Genomic DNA, 18,192 nt, shown 5'->3' with positions numbered 1-18,192 from the left:
TTCCACCACCTCATCTTGCGAAGGGACTGTCTCCACACCTGGAAAACCACCTGTGTGGCCGGCGGTAAAGAGTTGCGTAAAGGCACAGAATACAATATGGTATGTAAGGTGGACTCTCCCCTACACTGTCGCTCCACTGCATAAGCGGGGTCTTTCCTATCCCCATACCACCATTCATTCAGTACTAAGAGATGCAATGCCATATAATACGATTGGACATCCAACGTAGCCAACCCCCCGCAATACGTCGACTGAAAGCAAGTCCGCAACGCCACTCTGGACGCCCCCCCTGCCCACAGAAATTGGCCCAACACCGCGTTGACCTGGCGAAACCACATAGGGAGTATTGGGTATAGATGGTTCTGCAATTGGTAGAGCAGGCACGGCAACTACACCATTTTGAAAATAGCCGATCTACCATAAATAGAGAGGGGCATGTGTGACCAAGTTTTCATCTCCTCACGAAGCTGTGCCCATATCGGGACAATATTTCTGGCCCAAGCCACACTCGGCAGATCCGACAGAAAAACTCCCAGGTATTTCACCCCTTCCGTCGTCACCTGCACTGCCAAAGCCTAAGGTTCCAGTCCAGCAGTTCCCCCCAGCACCCACAGAGTGGATTTACGTGGATTCAAGAAGAGGCCAGAGGATTCCCCAAAAATGTGCATGATGCGAAGCAACCTCGATCCCGTCTTGTTTATATCTGTTAAAAAGAATAAGACATCATCCGCATACAATGCAATGAGACGGGCTGACTCAAAACCCATCACCTGCACATCCATCTGCACCCACGCCACCAAGGGCTCCATTGCTACGGCAAAGAGATATGGTGAAAGGGGACACCCCTGACGGGTGCCCCTGCCAATTAAATATGTGAAGCAGGTGGATCCCGCAACATGCACCGCTGCCGTGAGGTCTATATATAACAATTTTAGATATGACAAGAATCGCGGGCCCATTTTGAGACGGTCTAGGAGTGCGAACAAGTACACCCAGCTAAGGGAGCCAAACGCCCTATCCATATCTGCCAGCAAAAGGGTGGCCTGTACTGCCCTTCTCTGGATGGAATCTATGGCAGTGTGGGCTCGTTGGATGTAATGATGCATAGCCCTCTAGGGCATAAATCCAGCCTGGTCTGGATGGATCACGTTGGTTATATGGGGTTGGAGGCGATTGGCCAATTCTTTGGCCAAAGTTTTGGCCTCAACATTCAACAATGAGATGGGGCGGTATGAGGCGTGTTGGTCTGAGGGCCGGCCTGGTTTATGGAATACAACCACTTCAGCGTGTCTCCAGTCTTGTGTTAGAGGACCTCGGTCCCTTGCTTCGTCAACAACTCCGAGAAAATAAGGCCCCAATTTGGAAAAGTACTTCTTAAAAAATTCGCATGGGAGTCCATTCGGACCCGGCACCTTTCCAGAATTCAAATCTCCCAGCGCATTGCAAATCTCCTCCTTGGTGAGCAGAAGATCACGGTCTGCTCGTGCCTCGCCCGAGAGGTCGAGTGGCGGTAAGTCAGCTATAAAACGGTGTGCAGAAGTTCCCTAGGGGTGTACAGCTCTGCAAAGTAGATTGCAAAACTCTCTGCTATGAGGGATGGGTCACTAAGATTCCTAACATCTGGGCCCGGTATATTAGGGAGAACCTGAGGATGCAAGGCCCCTTGACACAGTCTATGTACTAATTTACTGGACTTGTCACCCCATTGGTAAATTCTGCTGAGGGACAGGCCTCATCCATCAGGGTGTCAGCAACACCTGCTGTCGGCGCACCAGATTCCCTCCCTCCCCCCTACTGCTCTGCTCTAGTTCCATTAAATGGGCATTCGATCGCAGAAGCGATTCCCGCCGGGTTCGACATGCTGCCGCGCAGAATGAAATGTCTACCCCCTGTAGAGTGGGATTCATGGCGTCCCACAGGATTTCAGCCTCTGCTACCGACCCACATTTATATCTATGTATTGCTCGATTGCCTGCCCTATGTGCTCCCGATATTTCTCATCCTGCAGATGCCAGGGGGAGAGACGCCAACGAAAGGGCTGTCTCTCAGGACCCAACTGCGCCATCAGAACAACTGGGGAGTGATCGGACAGACCTCTTGGGAGGATCTCAACTGCCCTCACCCTACCGACGGAACCTATTGGTACAAATATATAGTCAAGGTGACATAAGAATCATGCGTTGTCAAAAAATACGTGTATCCCTGCTCCTCGCCATGCAGCCGCCGCCATGGATCCACCCAGCCCAATCCCGTCGCCAGGGAGTTCAGTTTGGTAACTTGGTGCACATTGGAATATCCCCCTGCTCTCCATCTATCTATGGCCAAGTCCATCATGTCATTCTAGTCCTTCCCTACAATTGCCAACCCTTCCAGCCTATCCGCCCACAGTGTCGTGAGACGCTCGAGTAGTGCCCATGGTAGCGGCGGGGGGAAGGGGCATATACACAGTCCAGTACCACCTGTTCCTCATAAATAGTACCCCTAATAAATACGTATCTCCCCTGGATGTCTGTCCATGTCTTGATATACTTGTACGGGACCCTACGATGGATTAGAATCGCAACCCCACGGACCCCCTGGCAAAGCCAGAGTGGTACAATTGAATATAACAATATCTGAGGAGACACAATGCTTTAGTACCCATTAAATGTGTCTCCTGAAGCATCAGGACGTCTGCTTGATACAGTTTGGCCTGTTGGAGTATAGCCCCTCTTTTAACTTTATCTAGCGCTCCCCTGAGGTTCCAACTCACTATTCAGAGGTCTCCCGCCTGGAGTCGTACCCGATCTATAGGGACTGCCATCTAAGGATCTCAAGACCTCAGTGTGTGGGACAGCTATCATCTAGTGTGCGAATAGTGGCCATGTGCAGCAATGACGCAGTGCAAACGTATAACGTGTACCCCAACTACCCCCCACGCCCTCTAAACCTCAAACTGCTGAAGTATTTGTAGCAGCGGAGGTGGCTTGAGGACCCCAACGGGAGCCCCCCGCCCACCCCCACCAATGGTTCCCCAGTAACCTGCCCACATTCAACTGGCTTTCCCCTCGGCTATTGAAAGTCTAACAAAGGTACTAGCCCACGATCATGCTTTGTCGGTCTGAGCAAGTGTCACCAACAGTCCCCCATCCGGGAAAGTCCTGACATGGCTATGAGGCCGAAGTCCACTGCCGGGGCACCAAAATGGCTCTGCTGGGGTCGCTGCAGGATTTAGATCGGCATCTAGATCTCGACCTTCTAGTTCCTTTGATTTTGGGCTTGGGTGGCTTGCGGACGACATCACTGGACGAGGAATCCGATTCCATCCTGGGCGGCGTGCGGGCCGGATCTTCACTGTTTCATCCGTCCAGTTGAAGACATCTTCCGGCGACTCAAAGAATAGGGTGCGTGATTGGTACACCACCCTCAACCTAGCAGGATACAGCAACACAAATGGAAGTTTCAGCTCACGAAGGCAGGCCTTGACTGCCATGAATGACTGTCGCTACTGCTGGACTAGTCTAGTATAGTCTGAAGATATGAGGATGCGGGTGTTTTCGAAAATCAGGGGTTCTTTAATTCTGGCTTGCTTTAATATCGTGTCCCTGTCATGGTAGTTTAAAATCTTTGCAATGACAGGCCTTGGTCTGGCTCTCGGGGGCGGCTTCTGCATCAAGGCCTTGTGCTCCCTTTCAACAATGAAACAATAGGACAGAAGTGGCTTGTGGATAGATTTGAGGAGCTAGCTCCCGAGAAAACGTCTAGCAAACTCTGTTGGCGCGCTTCAGCCCCATGGTTCACTCCCTCTCTCGGCGAGATGCGACGTGAGTGCAAGAAAGCCGAAAGGGCATGGCGTCGCCTTTATGATCCCGGGGATAAAACGAAATATAGGGAAGCTATTAGGCTGTATCACAGCCATATTATGGCTAGGAAAAAAGCCTATTTCGAAAGAAGGATTGACGAGGCTGAGAACACTAGTAAAGAAGTCTTTCGCATCGTTAAGGAATTTGTCTCCCCTACCTCGCTCTTGCCCTCACATTCTCATACTGAATCTTGGGTTGCCCAACTCGCAATCTTTTTCACCACTAAAATCAAATCCATTCAAGATACTTTTCCCCCTATGAGCCTTGCATCTATACCTAAGACTAGATCGGCTCTGTCTCCATACGGGGTGGTGGAAGGTTTTTCTTTATCCGAATTTCCTCCTTTACTATCCTCAGCCTCACTTGATCTCCTCTCCCAGCTGAAATCCGGCTCCCCGCAGGATCCCTGCCCTGCAAAATGTCTTGGGCGAGTAGCGCCTGCCTTGAACTTCTTGCTTAACCCGGTGCTCAACAGATCCCTGAGCACTGGAGTTGTCCCCCAAGCCTGGAAGCACGCCCTGATCCTGCCGCTAGTCAAAAAGCCCAATTTGGACCCACTAATCCATTCTAACTACAGGCCTATCTCCCTCCTCCCTGCTCTGGCAAAAGTGGTTGAGAAACATGTGCATGTCTCTCTTTCTACCTTCATTGAGAGAAATAATATCTTGCATGACACCCAATCGGGTTTTCGTGCGAATATGAGCACGGAGACCGCCATTCTTGAAATCACCGATGCCATTAGGGAGGTATTAGACACTGGAGGAAAGGCCATCCTGGTAATGCTGGATCTGTCGGCGGCCTTTGACACCGTTCCCCATGACGGTCTCCTTTCAAGACTCTGGGAGATCGGACTTCGGGGAACGGTGCTAAATTGGTTTAAGTCATTTTTGACCGGCCGACGGCAAACGGTCTGGCCACCTCCCTTTTCCTCCGAGATGCCGCCTTTGGAAGTTGGGGTGCCTCAGGGTTCCATCTTAAGCCCCACCCTTTTTAATATCTATATGGCTCCTCTGGCGGCAGTGGCGGAATCGTTTGGTGCCCAGATCATATCCTATGCTGACAACACCCAGCTCCTCTTTACCTGTGCTAAGGGTTCGGACTTTGACGGCTCACGGATCAGAGACTGTCTGGAGGCCGTTTTTGACTGGTTTCAACAGCACAGTCTGAAATGTAATTCCGACAAATCGGAATTGCTCTTTTTTGGGTGCCCCCCGGACCCCAGATGGAAGGCGTGGAAGGCCTTCCGATATGTTTCCACCGGCAGTTGCTTCATCTAAGGCTAAAAATCTTGGCTTTCAGATTGACGATGATCTCTCTTTCAGACCTCAGACCCTTGGCCTTGCGGGCAAATGCTTTGGTATCTTGAAGATGCTGCGCAAGTTTCTTCCGCTGTTGTCTCTTCACCACAGAAAGATCACTGTGCAGGCCCTGATAGGCTCTCGCCTTGATTATGCAAATGTGCTCTATCTGGGGCTGCCTAAATTTCTTCTTTCGCGTCTGCAGATTGTGCAGAATTCCGCCGCAAGAGCCATTTATGGTCTGCAGCGGAGAGCGAGGGCATCTGAGCTTTTGAAAAGGTTGCATTGGCTCCCGATGTCCAAAAGGATCACCTTTAAGGCATTAACCCTTGCCTTTAAGGCACTCCACCTGATAGGGCCCAAATACATCAGGAAGCGCTTGGCCTTCTATGTTCCTAGCAGAACTTTGAGATCTTCATCATTGTCCATGGCCGCTGTCCCTTCCATCAGACGGGCTAGAATTGGAGGTCGCTCCTTCCGTCATCTGGCGCCCCAATGTTGGAATTCTTTGCCCGTCCCCTTGAGGAAAGTCAATAACTTACTGACTTTCAGGAAGGAGCTGAAGACATGGCTTTTTTCTCAGTAATTTTTCTGTCTGCTCTCATCTACCCCGGTCTTACCTCTCGGGTTTTTGTCAAAGCGCCGGGACACTCTTCGGAGTAGCCGTGCGCTATAAAAGACTCGATTTAACATAACATGACATAATAAGAGCTCCGGAGGAAGCCAGCTCGCGAGCCACTTAGTCAGTAACTGTTCCATGTCTCCCCCTTCACATCTTTCAGGGAATCCCACAAAGCTTAGGTTGTTTCTCCTGGCCCTGCCCTCCGCGTCTTCCACCCGCGAGGCCAGACCTCTGGTGACGGTCTCCAATGACGCAACTTCTTCTGTAGGGTAGTGACCGAATCCTCCACTCCCGAGACCCTGGTCTCGTTCTCTGTAATGCACTCCACCGCATTCCGCAGATCTTCCCTTAGGAGCATGACGTTGGAGCCCACCTCTCCAATCTTCGCTTCCAAGGCATCCCTGGACTGTGTAATGGCCGCCATGAGTGCGGCATTGTTGGGGATGCCTCCTTGTGCACCTCCCCGGTCGGTTGTCGAGGCCCCTGTTCCTGTGTAGCGTTCCAACATGCTCTCTTTAGCAGATCCTCCTGCCGTTTCGTCTTTTGTCATGGTGCAGTCTGGACGCTGATCCCTCAGGATGGTGATTCTACAGCCCCCCAAACGGGCCTACAGGATGAACCATGCCTGTAAAGCCAGTGGCATGTGGATTTTTCCCCTTGAGGTCTCGGCTTTCAATAACTGGTTCTGCTTAGGACCTCCTGAAAATCGGGACTCGGGCAGAGACCTCCTGCCCACAAGCCGCACCGAGTTCTAACCCAGCTGTTTCCGCGGACAGTCGTGTTTCACCCCCTACTGGGTGTCCCACTGTCTACCCAAGCGCTGCCTCCAGCCGCCAGGGTAATATCTCTCACATCCCGCACCGGGTTCCATGCTGCGTATGACACCTTGGCCCGGCACCTCACTAAGTAGAAGTCAATATCTTAAGGGGTCCAGCAATCACAAAGTTGACCTCCACGCCATAGGCCAACTGATCGCCACAGCCAGAGTAAATATGAATGTCTGTGCAGGGCTGTTCACCGCTGAGCAGGGCCGTATTCAGCTCCCAGGACTCACATCAGCCAGAGGCTCCGAGCCCTGCTCCACTTCCCTGTGCCTCCAATCGTCCTCCTCCCCTACAGTTGGAGGCAATATATCACAAGACCCAAACTGGCATATTATGATGCATAAAGTGCCCGCGGCGTCCCTCCACTGAGTATATCTCTATAACTTGTGGGGCACAACTGAACTTGCGCCAGCCCTCACACCACCAGCCCTCACATTACAGCAGCGGGGGAGTATAGTCGCATGAGCCGGCCGGGGACATCCAATCGGGGCTCTCCCTGGTCTCAATGGCCCCACCACAGGCAGTCCAGACTCCAGCTGGCACAGCGCTCGACTCTGGCCCTCGGCGAGTCCACAGGACCCCCTCCTCGCGGCCCGAACCAGCTGCCAGGATCAATGGAGGAGGTGGGGGAGGGGGGCGAGCAAGGGCACTCATTGGGCCACCACCGGGGACCTCCCAGTCACACAGACACCTTCCCTGCTGCAGCACATGCTCCAAGCCAGCTACCAGGAGCTGATTCAGCCCTCAGCCAGCCCTTCCCTACTCTGAGCTCTCCGGAGCCACTGCACCAGTCGTTCTCTGCTCCGGCTGCTGCCCAGAAGGCTCCGTCTCAATCTTGCTCGCCAGACCGCGCACCCCCACTGCCGCTGCAAACTCTCCGGTCCCGGCACACTTATGGATCACAATCGCCACCACTCGGTTCCACCACGGCTGCGGGCGACTTTTAACTTTTAAAGGTAGTTTATCTGACGAAGCAGGAAAAATGAAGGGTTTTTAGGATGGGCTGAGTGGAGCTCGCCTAACGCGCGTCCACCATGCTGGATCGCTAGGCCACGCCCTCCTGAGCTCACGTACTTTTATGGAATTCCACCCCCTTACTTACCGAGTATTGTAAGAACCCTGGGCATGTTATCTAGGCATGCATACCATGCCCAATACTCAAAGTAATTCAAAAGTAACCAAAAAGTATTCTGAAATTAATTACTGTGTAATTCAAACTGCATTTTAAAGTGATACAAACCTGAAACAGCATTTTCATGTAAAGGTTCACAATTGAAAGTATATTTTACCTACCTGTACCACGTCCTGCTTTGTTCTAGATATAAAATACAAGTATACCTTTTTTACACCTACCCAATTGGTCTGGATTCTGTCTCTGAGTTTGTGCCATCAGTCTTGATTGAGTGAATACAATATCAGTGTTTCCCAAACTGTGGTCCGCGCCAGGGCAAGACTACAATACAATTGCAGCAACACCACACTGGCCAATCACCCTTCAGCTTTAGGTGCAAGCTGAAGGGTGATTGGCCTTATTTACTATTCATTTCTGCCCCTCACCCGCCGTCGCGCTCGCACAGCAGTGTGTGCGTTTCCTTTTCTGTTTGTGGCTAGGCACAGGGCATTTTGCTACCATATGTCCCCATTTGCCCTGAAAGCAGGGTACAGCTGTGCCTCGTGTGTCGAGATTGAAGAGCATTGGAGGCTGGAGCACCTCGAACGGGCTGGAGGACTCTTCTCCATCTGGAACTTCATGTAAGGGGTTGATTCTGTTTCCGGCCGCAAATCGTACTGACCGACACGGACCCGGACCGGAGACCGACCAACACTGACCAGCGCCGTACTACCCGTGCAGTACGATGCAACGCGTGTGAATTACAACCGAAACGTACGGAATGCAAGCCATACGACCGAGCCGTAGGGAAAATAGTGATCCGTCTGGAAAACCGACACGAGTTTCACCGATAGACACGAACCCGGAATGAATCCGACCGACACGTACCCGCGATGTCCGATCTGCGCAGTACGATGCAATGTGTGTAAAACCAGACTGACTCGCACGGAGACCAAGCATCACGACCGACACGCACAGAAAACTGGGCCCACAAGTAATAGAGATCTCCACGACCGACGCGTATGAAACACAGAAGATAGTCAGTGTGAAGGAGGCGGAGAAGCCCGCACGAGCCAACATCAGCGTCCGTTTCCGTCAGAAGAACGTCTCCTTCATGCCTACAAAACCCAAAGGAAAAAAGACAAAAAAGGGACCAAACAAGAAATGACAAAGCCAATAAATATCAAATAAAAAAAACCTGGGACAAAGACACACCCACAACTCCAACTATATAAAGGACTAAAATCACTACCATGATCCCTTGCAAATAGGAGACACAGCCAGCAGCAAACACCATCACACAGCAACCCCAGACACACTCACAACTCACCCATCACACAACTCACACACCATCAGCACCACCTCATCCAAAAGCACACACACATACAGCTAGCAAAACCAACACTAACCCACCCTCACTTGCACCCTCACACACACATCACTCACCACCACCACCCATCACCATGCCCTCAAAGAAGAATCCAAAGTTCACAGATAGTGAGTTAGAAGTGCTGGTAGACGAGATCATCAGAGTAGAGCCACATTTGTTTGGTACATTGGTCCAAAGGACCCCATGTCACAGAAAACCAAGATGTGGGCGAGGATTGTGGACAAGGTGAACGCACAAGCACCAGCAAGGCGCACAAAGGACGATATCCAGAACAGGTGGTATGACGTGCGCAGGAGGGTCAAGAAACTCATTGAAAAAGATCACGCCCTGAGTCAGTGCACTGGCGGTGGCCCTCCTGCCAAACCAGTCTACTTTAGGACCTGGGAGGAGAAGTTGCGGGACATCCTACCACCAGAGAGCGTCCATGGTCTAACAGACATACCAGAGTCTGGTGAGTACACAACCAACATACTCAATATTGTGTGGCAAGGGGACAGTGAAACCATGCACCGCAAGCAAAGCCACAGTAAGCAATAGATAATCATCCCAAGATGTGTATGCCAGTCAGACAAACACAATACCTGCCATCTCATAGTGACTTGGAACTGTGTCATGACATGCACAAACCTACAAACAAATAGAGCAAGGCAGTGGCACAAAGCAAAATAAACACTGCCAGACAGTTTGCCACCACAAACACACTACCTCACAGTGCAGCTGACTGACAGGAAGGAATAGTTGGGATGCAGGTGAAGTGAGTGTATCCAAAAGCATGATGGGTTTGTAGTCACAGATATTGCTCCCCCTCCTGATTGGCCCATCAAGACCTCTCTGAACCATGCCCACATCACAGGGAGTGGAAAATGACTGACAAGATGGCTGACACTGGGTCCTGCTGTAGGGAGCACAAGGCCCTGGTAGGGGTTGTGCGCAAATCAGAAGCAGGACACCACTGACTGACATCCTGAAAGACAACTTGCACGCCCTCCAATGGAACCATGTTTCATGGTGGGATGTCTGGCCGGGTGGGAAGGAGGACTGCCAGCTCTGACCATACTTACCAGCATGTGGAGACACTCCCCCTCAACACAAACTCCACACAACTCACCAGGTAGAATGCATTGACCCACACCTCTGTGAAATATCAGCAAAAGATACCCCGTACTGGGTGCTGCTGTGTGAAGCACAGAGGCTCTCTTTGGACTTGTTGCCAAACAAACACCAGGATTTCACAGTCAGCCATCTTGCCATTACTGTCACACTCCCTCACAGGGAAGCAGAGTCAAGAGGGAGGGAGTATGGGCATGCTGTAGCCATGCTTGCCTCACAGGGAGTGGGAAGGGACTGACAAGATGTCTGACACTGGGCTCTGTTGTGGGGAGCACAAGGCCGTGCTGGGAACTGGGCAACAACAAACACCAGGACTTCACAGTCAGCCATCTTGCCATTGCTGTCACACCCCCTCACAGGTAAGCAGAGTCAAGAGGGAGGAAGTATGGGCATGCTGGGAAGGGGGGTGTAGCCAAGAGTATGATGGGAGTTGCAGTCACAGAAAATCCACACCCACCCACATTGTGGAAATTTAGCTTGCAAACTGAACATTATCTGCGCCATCTTGCCTCTCCCCAGCGCCACGCACAGCGAATGCACGGCCGCCATTTTAGGCACCCCACTCTCTCCCCGCTCATTCTCGATCGCCAGCGCTTTTCCCTGGCGCTGCGAGCATCCCCCGCGCGCCGGCCGCCCCCGCTCTCTCATACACGGGCCATAAACCCTCTCCTTCTGCGCGACCCTGCTACGGAACCACATCCGACCGACATCCCATACATGGTCATGCCTCTCCTTTGATAACCCCCTTCCTCTGCGCCCCATTGTCCGAACTGGTCCCAGGCCATCACCTAGCCCTGCGGATGCAGTTTATTGCCCCTACTGTAAGGGAAACACCCCACATCAAAGGGATTACAGTAGATCAAAGCCCCTACCCCCTGAGACCCGACCGGTCACACACACCCCCGGGAATTGGCGGAATACCCTGCTGCGCGATAGCCATCTCCTACTGCGGGTAAGGCGGGGACTTCTACTGTAGCTATGTGTGGGATCGGATCTGAGCCGGGGCTTCAGGGGATGTTCTCTCATACATCAAGGGAATCTCAAGAATGTACTATGTGTAATAAAGCAATAAACCTGTGTATAAGAGACCAGGTCTCAGAGATGCAGTTAGAGCACCTCGTGACGATACCTTGCTGTCTGATCTGATGTGTTCTGCTCCGACGGAATAAAACTTTGTTTCCTGCCTTCCAGTCTCCGGCGCCTGCCTCTTTCATTGGTAAATTATCGAGTGGTATGAGAGGCGATTACCGCCGGGCAAATACTTGAAAGGTTGTCGATTGAAACTGCCGCTACCATTTAACAATTGGCGTCCCAAACGTGGGGCCCATCAGCGACACGTGGATCCAGTGGGAGAGGTCCCGACGACAGAGTGAACGACTGCAACGATCGGGAGAGCTCCTGCCCAATAGACCCTCGTCTGGCAGCCGATCATCCGAACTTCACTGGTTCCGAGCAGACCTCTCTCGAGTGATCTACGGTCCTGACTGGGAACCATCAGGAGTGCCGCGGCAAATACGGAGAGTAGAGGACGATCGGGCGCTGGAGGCGGAAGACGAGAAACTGTCCACGCGGTCCGGGTAAGGTCGTGATACACGACAAATTGCGAAATAATTGATTGATTGTTCGAAGCTTTGGAATACTAGTATTGCTCATTGATTGTGCTCATTGATTGTTCTCTTTGAGATATTCGCTGTCTACAAACGGGGAGGAGTAGAAATACTCTCTCTCTCTCCCTTTGCAGATAGTGAAGGGTAGGTAACGCAGACTTTTGTCCCCGTTGAAACCCGTCGTGCCTATCTTTATCTCCCCACTGATTGATTGTCCGAATATTGATTGTTTTGAAGAATAGTGCTCTTTGAGATATTCTCTGTTTGCAAATAACGTAGAATAGAAATATTCTGTCTAGTCTTTGCAAATAGTGAAGGGTAGGTAATGCTGACTTTTGTCCCCGTTGAAACCCGTCATGCCTATCTTTATCTCCCCATTGATTGATTGATTGATTGTCCGAACACTAGTTGTTCGATATTGGTTCTTTGGAGGTATTCTCTGCTTACAAATAACGAGGAATAGAGATATTCTGTCTAGTCTTTGCAAGCAGTGAAAAGATAGGTAGTGCTGACTTTTGTCCCAGTTGAAACCCGTCATGCCTATCTTCTCCCCACTGATTGGTAGTTGGTTCTGCCCGGACCGCTTATTAGAGGTGGACCATCCGGCCCCACTGGAGGGCACCCCTAATAAAGACATGTTCACTAAATATGGACTAGTCGCCGTAGCTTATACCAAGCTATGGCATAAATATACAAAGAAGGACCCCGAGAGTCAGTGGCCACTGATGGGATCCTTCGACGACCATAAGATAGAAGTGCTAGAAATAGCTCTGCGTAGCAATAAGACGACGCCTACTATGCTTGACAGCATCGGCATGTGGCGCAAAGAAGCAACGCAACGGAAAAAGAGGGAAGAAGTAAAAGCAGAAAAGGAATTACGAAAAGCAGCTCACCTTGCCGCTAGAAAGTTAGAAGAAGAAATAAAGGAGAGAAGGGAAACTAAACTAAGACAGGAGCCCGAAACATCAGGCCAGTACGCTGTTAGGACCCCTTCTTTGCTCTACCCTGAGTTATCCTCTAAACAGCGAACGAATGATGAATTACTATTAGGTCCCCCGATCATTTACATGCCCCCTCCATACGCACCCTCCCAATCAATAGTGCAACACCCACAACCCCCAAACACGAACGAAAGCAGTACAGGGGCCTCGGTCCTCACGGCCTCCGCGCCGGCCGAGCCTCCTGTACTGAACACAACGTCGGCAATAACGTTGGATGACCCTGAGATGAGAAAGAAAGATTCCACCAGAATGAATCGACTAACGAAGGATGAACGAACAGGAATCGACAAAATAGTAAAGGCACTGGTGGGTTCCTTTTTGACCTTACAAAAACTAAAGTAACGCTAGGAGTTAGCCCTTTGTGGGACATATGAAACCAAGGGAAGGAGCCAAGCTCACGGTCGAGACGGCCACGAGGTAGCCCGACTCCATTACTCTCGCTACCTAAACATGTCTGCCCTACTGCCCACCCCGCCCAATAAGCATGACAAAATCCTGCACAAACGGAAGCCTGCTGACACCCACCATCGACGTCACCAAACTAGGGCTAGATCGCGCACAATTGGGCTATGTTATTTTTCCGATTGCACAGTAACCTCCTTGTGCTCGTCATCAGATTGCAAATATGTACAAACACTCCAACGAAGTAGTATAGTTATAACATTTTAATAACTTATAAGATATAACAAACACGCCAACAGGGTAAACAGGTTAAAACACGTTTTAAAACAACTATTTACATGACAGTCTGCTGCAACCTCCATCCCAAAGCCTTAACGTCCACGTGACACCGTCCTCGCCTCTCCTTCCTCGAAATTGCAACATTGGCCTGTTTTGGGCGGTCCTTTTTAGTTGACTTTGGGCTATTAAAGCCATGCAAAAATCCATTGACATCAGTGGCGGACGACTGTGCGAATAGGCCAGAGGCTATACGAAGCGCCGAAGTTCTGGCAACACCAAGGCGGAGTCCGCCATGCTGTGCGGGCCTTCCCGTTTTCTTTCTTCAATAACGGCTGATGCCCTGCACGGGGGGAGGCGACGCGGACGGGCCTCCCCCACCTCCCCAGGTGGAGGCTCACCAGCAGATGAGGACGCCCCAGCCGTCTTTTTCATCGGTCTGCTGAATTGCACCCTGGCACGCTGTGCGGATCTTCCCATTCCCTTCCTTCAATAACGGAGGGTGCCCTGGCGGGGGGAGGCGACGCGGACGGGCCTCCCCCGCCTCCCCAGGTGGAGGCTCGCCAGCAGATGAGGGCACCCCAACCGTCTTTGACTCGCCGGCCAGCTAAGCTGCACCCCAACCGTCTTTGACTCACCGGCCAGCTGAGCTGCACCCTGCCGCTGCACGCGACCACCGGACGACCGCCCAAGCACGGGTTCACCAGGATCGCCACTAGCGCCCGACGCGAGGAGTGGGCCCCCGCAGCCAAGTAATCGGGGACCCACCCCGGTGGCGATACCATCCAAACTGCTGTCGTCGCTGCTACTGGAATCACCCCGGTGGCAGTACCATCCGAACTGCCGTTGTTACTGCTGTTGGCTCCTCTCCGGTGGCTGTACCGAAGAGCTGCTGCTACTGCTGCCCTTGGACTCCGGCGGTCGGCTCCTCCGGATCCAGGCCTAAAGCCCACCGTGAGACAATTCTGGACTCGAAAGCTTGTCTGCTTGGGCGTGGGCCCCACCCTTGACAAGATGCTCCCCTCAGCCTTGCAGAATCGGCTGGAGTCATTTGACACTCGACTCCCGCGGACTTCCGGTAAGGACAAACCGCTGCCACTGCTCTTTGCCCCGGACGGCAGCCACCTTACCTCCGCTTGGTGCAGTGAGAAAGACTGGTTCGAAGCGTCGGCGGAAGAACCCGCCTGCTGCCCCGCCCCAAGAACGAACCATGGCATTTCTATGGGGTCGCAGTGACGCCATGCTGACGCAAAGTTGACGCTAACGAAAGTTCTCGAACTACTGAAAGGAATTCTGGTCCAACAGCTAATTCATGGAAAGACTTAGACTGTACTCTGGCCCGACCTCGCCCCAAGATGGCGCCGATGTAGGAGAGGCCTACAAACCCTTGTGGCATCCCAGTCACGTGACATTTGTGTTAAAAAGAGATATATATATATATATATATATGCGATGCTTCCACACATGATGGTCGGGGAGGGGCGGGAAGGGAACCGATTTTATGCCGTAGTAGCGTTGCTCATGACACTCGACGCCTCCCACCCCGTGGCCGGCCTGAACGGTTGTAGGCCCGTATCTTGTATACTGACATTGTTTTAAATAAAGGGCCTCTTGAAAGAATTACGGAATCAGTGTCATGACTAATCACATAGGTTGATAAAGATTTCTTCTTTTGAATAAATGATTGTTACTCCCAAGCAATAGAAAACAGATAATGCAGTCCCCATTTGCCTGAATCTTTTTTTTTTATTAACGGAATTTGTACCCATCACACCTATCTTTTCCCAAGAGTTGTTAAACAATGGTCAACCATAGCTCAGGGTATATGCCGAACGCAAGGTATGGTATCTTGCACCTTAATACACGACCGATTGAGAAATGCATGTATGACAAGGGAACCCGAATTTAGGAAATGAAATAAATTAGAACATCTTTGTCTCGGACAAAAAAGAATAATAGGTCTGTGGTATCACCCATTCCTGCGACTAGCCTGGTACGTGGTAAGTAGAACTTTTTCGTGTCTGCGCGCGCTAGGGTACTTTGAATGCTGCACATCCCCTCCCCTCTTTTTCCCCTCTATAGGTCACGACGAAGCTCCGACTGAAGAATGAAGTGGACATGGACCGCACCGAGTTCAATATCAGGGAAAATTTAGACAAACTTTGTGAGATAGTGCGTGAAGTGCAGACCACCATTGAGAACATGAGTAACTGTATGGCATGATTGTGCGTGTGTGCTATGATTACACGGTATGAATGTGTGTGCATCTCATGCTTAGGTCACTTGAAGAGAGCGTCACTGTATGATTGAAGTGCTCGCCCATCGATCAAAGGGAGGAGAATAAAGGGTCCGACACCCCCTAGGATAAACTACAAAATACCGAAAGTACGCAGCATGCATAGGAAAGGAGGACAGGAAAGGAGAGGTCCCGATACTCAACGTAGCCCTGAGTCTCCGTCTTAAGTTTCTGCGCTTGATGCATGTACTGTCACACCCTATCCGGCATTTGTGTGTACGTGATCACCGAATTTATGTCTTTTCCCCGCTTGTGTTTTCTTACATGGAACAGACCCATGCTACTCCATGTTGTGTGTGCACCAAGTGGCCTATTATCTTACCCATGTCTCTCTCGTTTTGTGTCGTATGTATGCCAAATAGCCTACTTGATGTACACCTCTCTCTCTCTCTCTCCCTCTCTCTCTCTCTCTCTCTCTCTCTCTCTTTCTCTCTCTCTCTCTCTCTCTCTCTCTCTCATTCCCTCCCTCACTAAAAAGCCTTCTTACCCTCTTTTCTTTTTGAATAAATTAACGACACATACCTCCTCGGTAAGTGTATAATTGGCCTGGAGCACGGTGGTGTTCGAACAAATTGACTGAAACAAAACGACCGTACTCTGCCACGTTACTACCTCTCCTTTCTACAAATATTGAGCTTAATTGGCTGAGAAAAGAAAGGACAGGTAAGACGACTGATGTCTCCCAATTTGGCCCTCATCACGGGGACTATATGTCAGTGGTTTCCGTTTTTCAGAGCTTTAACAACACCATCTCCACCGCCCAGAATTACCCCCGCCCAATTACCCCGAAATAGAATGTCTAAAGCACCCCGTTCTCCCAAGATAACCCCAGCCCTATACTAGCCGCCTCAGAGTATTTCGAACGAAACAGCTGATGACCTTATTCACTAATAATACATCGCCTAAACTGATAAAGGGTTACCTATTGTCGCCAGCAAAAATAATGCTTAGCTTATGTTCCTCCCCGAAATGGATACTCGTGAACCCGTGACAGTAGCACCTCGCACTTTCTTTTCATAAACTTAGCAGTCCTCGGAAGGAAATATGTATTAACAAAACTTGTGTTGAGACGAACGAGCCTCTGCCGGAGAAGCCGGTTCGAATTTTTAATAGACTAAAAGGTTGACAGATGTCAGGCTTCCTGCAACCAGTATCGGGCGCAGGAATCGGCACCTAGAAGGCCAGACGATGGACAGGGACACCCACAGAAACTTGCACCACAGCAATGATTAATAGATTAGTAACGCACACACTAACATCAGAGTTAATAGACACCAATCATACAGCAACCGATAAAAGCATGTCCGCAACCACTCGGTGGTTGGGAGAGAGGATGAAGTATGTAAATGTCTTCCCTGCCAACTCTCTAAGATTTTTGTTTCTTGTACCCATTTAAAGATAACGTGCTGCCATCGGAAGGGAGGGGTCGGACGTGACGCACAGCCTGGCTGCAGACCATGGAACATCTATGACATCGACCAAGGGGGAAGCTACGAAGCAAAAAGGGCGTGAGATGAGACACCATTTTCAGGATGATAAGCGCGAAGGGCTACATCGAGGCCCCCCTGCTCACTGACCAGCGTGCCTGAAGTCTCAACCCGTCGGGCCCGATTGATGGGCCCAGTGCTGGAAGATTCTGCTCCCCTTGGTCCACATTTTTTGATCCGATCCCACTCCACCCCCTCTTCCCTCGGCATCCCGAAGCACGTCACACCCTTCTCTCTCTCACCCTCTTTTATATGGATTATGAATCTGACTTACCTACAGAAGAACAAAAAGCAGGTACCCTGTCTCAAAGTACCTATGGTGAACTGTGTTAAGGAACGGGGCTGTGATCGGAGAACAGTGAATGGTCACACCCTGCAACGTGAGAAATTGGATTTGAGCTGGACCTTAGCTCCACCGCCGGTGCTCAACAGTGCCAACGAAAGAAGAACAACAATAAGAGCTTACCAGTGATGGCTCTTTATAAAAAAAGGACACTGGAAAGAAGAACCCATGTCAAAGTTGAAAATCCTCTCCCAACCACCTTTTTATATTAACTATCTTCCTATCAAGTTTTCATGATGTTGCATCAATCACTTCCGACTGTACACTGAGATGTTGAAGAAAATGTAACTTTGTATAGTGACATTCATACAACACCAGCCATGTACACGACTATACTGACTATTTTCGATCCACACAAAGTCTAGGCCTTAAGTAATGTATGAAATATCCCTTGTTTTGCCAGAAACATCCTGTTTGCTTTACAGTATCCTATTTGTGCTCAAACAAACTCCCCTCCTCCTGTCCCGGGGCCTGACATGCGGCACAGCTGATGTAACTCTGTATGTACTACCTCCTCGCCTACTTTATCACCTGCATGTAACTATAAGCAAATGTGTCAGATTACTCCTGCCTGCCCTAAAAA

The sequence above is a fragment of the Triturus cristatus genome, chromosome 3_2 (genome assembly GCF_964204655.1).
Source record: "Triturus cristatus chromosome 3_2, aTriCri1.1, whole genome shotgun sequence".
Taxonomy (NCBI): domain Eukaryota; kingdom Metazoa; phylum Chordata; class Amphibia; order Caudata; family Salamandridae; genus Triturus; species Triturus cristatus.
The sequence above is the reverse complement of the archived record's forward strand: the minus strand, read 5'-3'. Positions refer to the sequence as shown.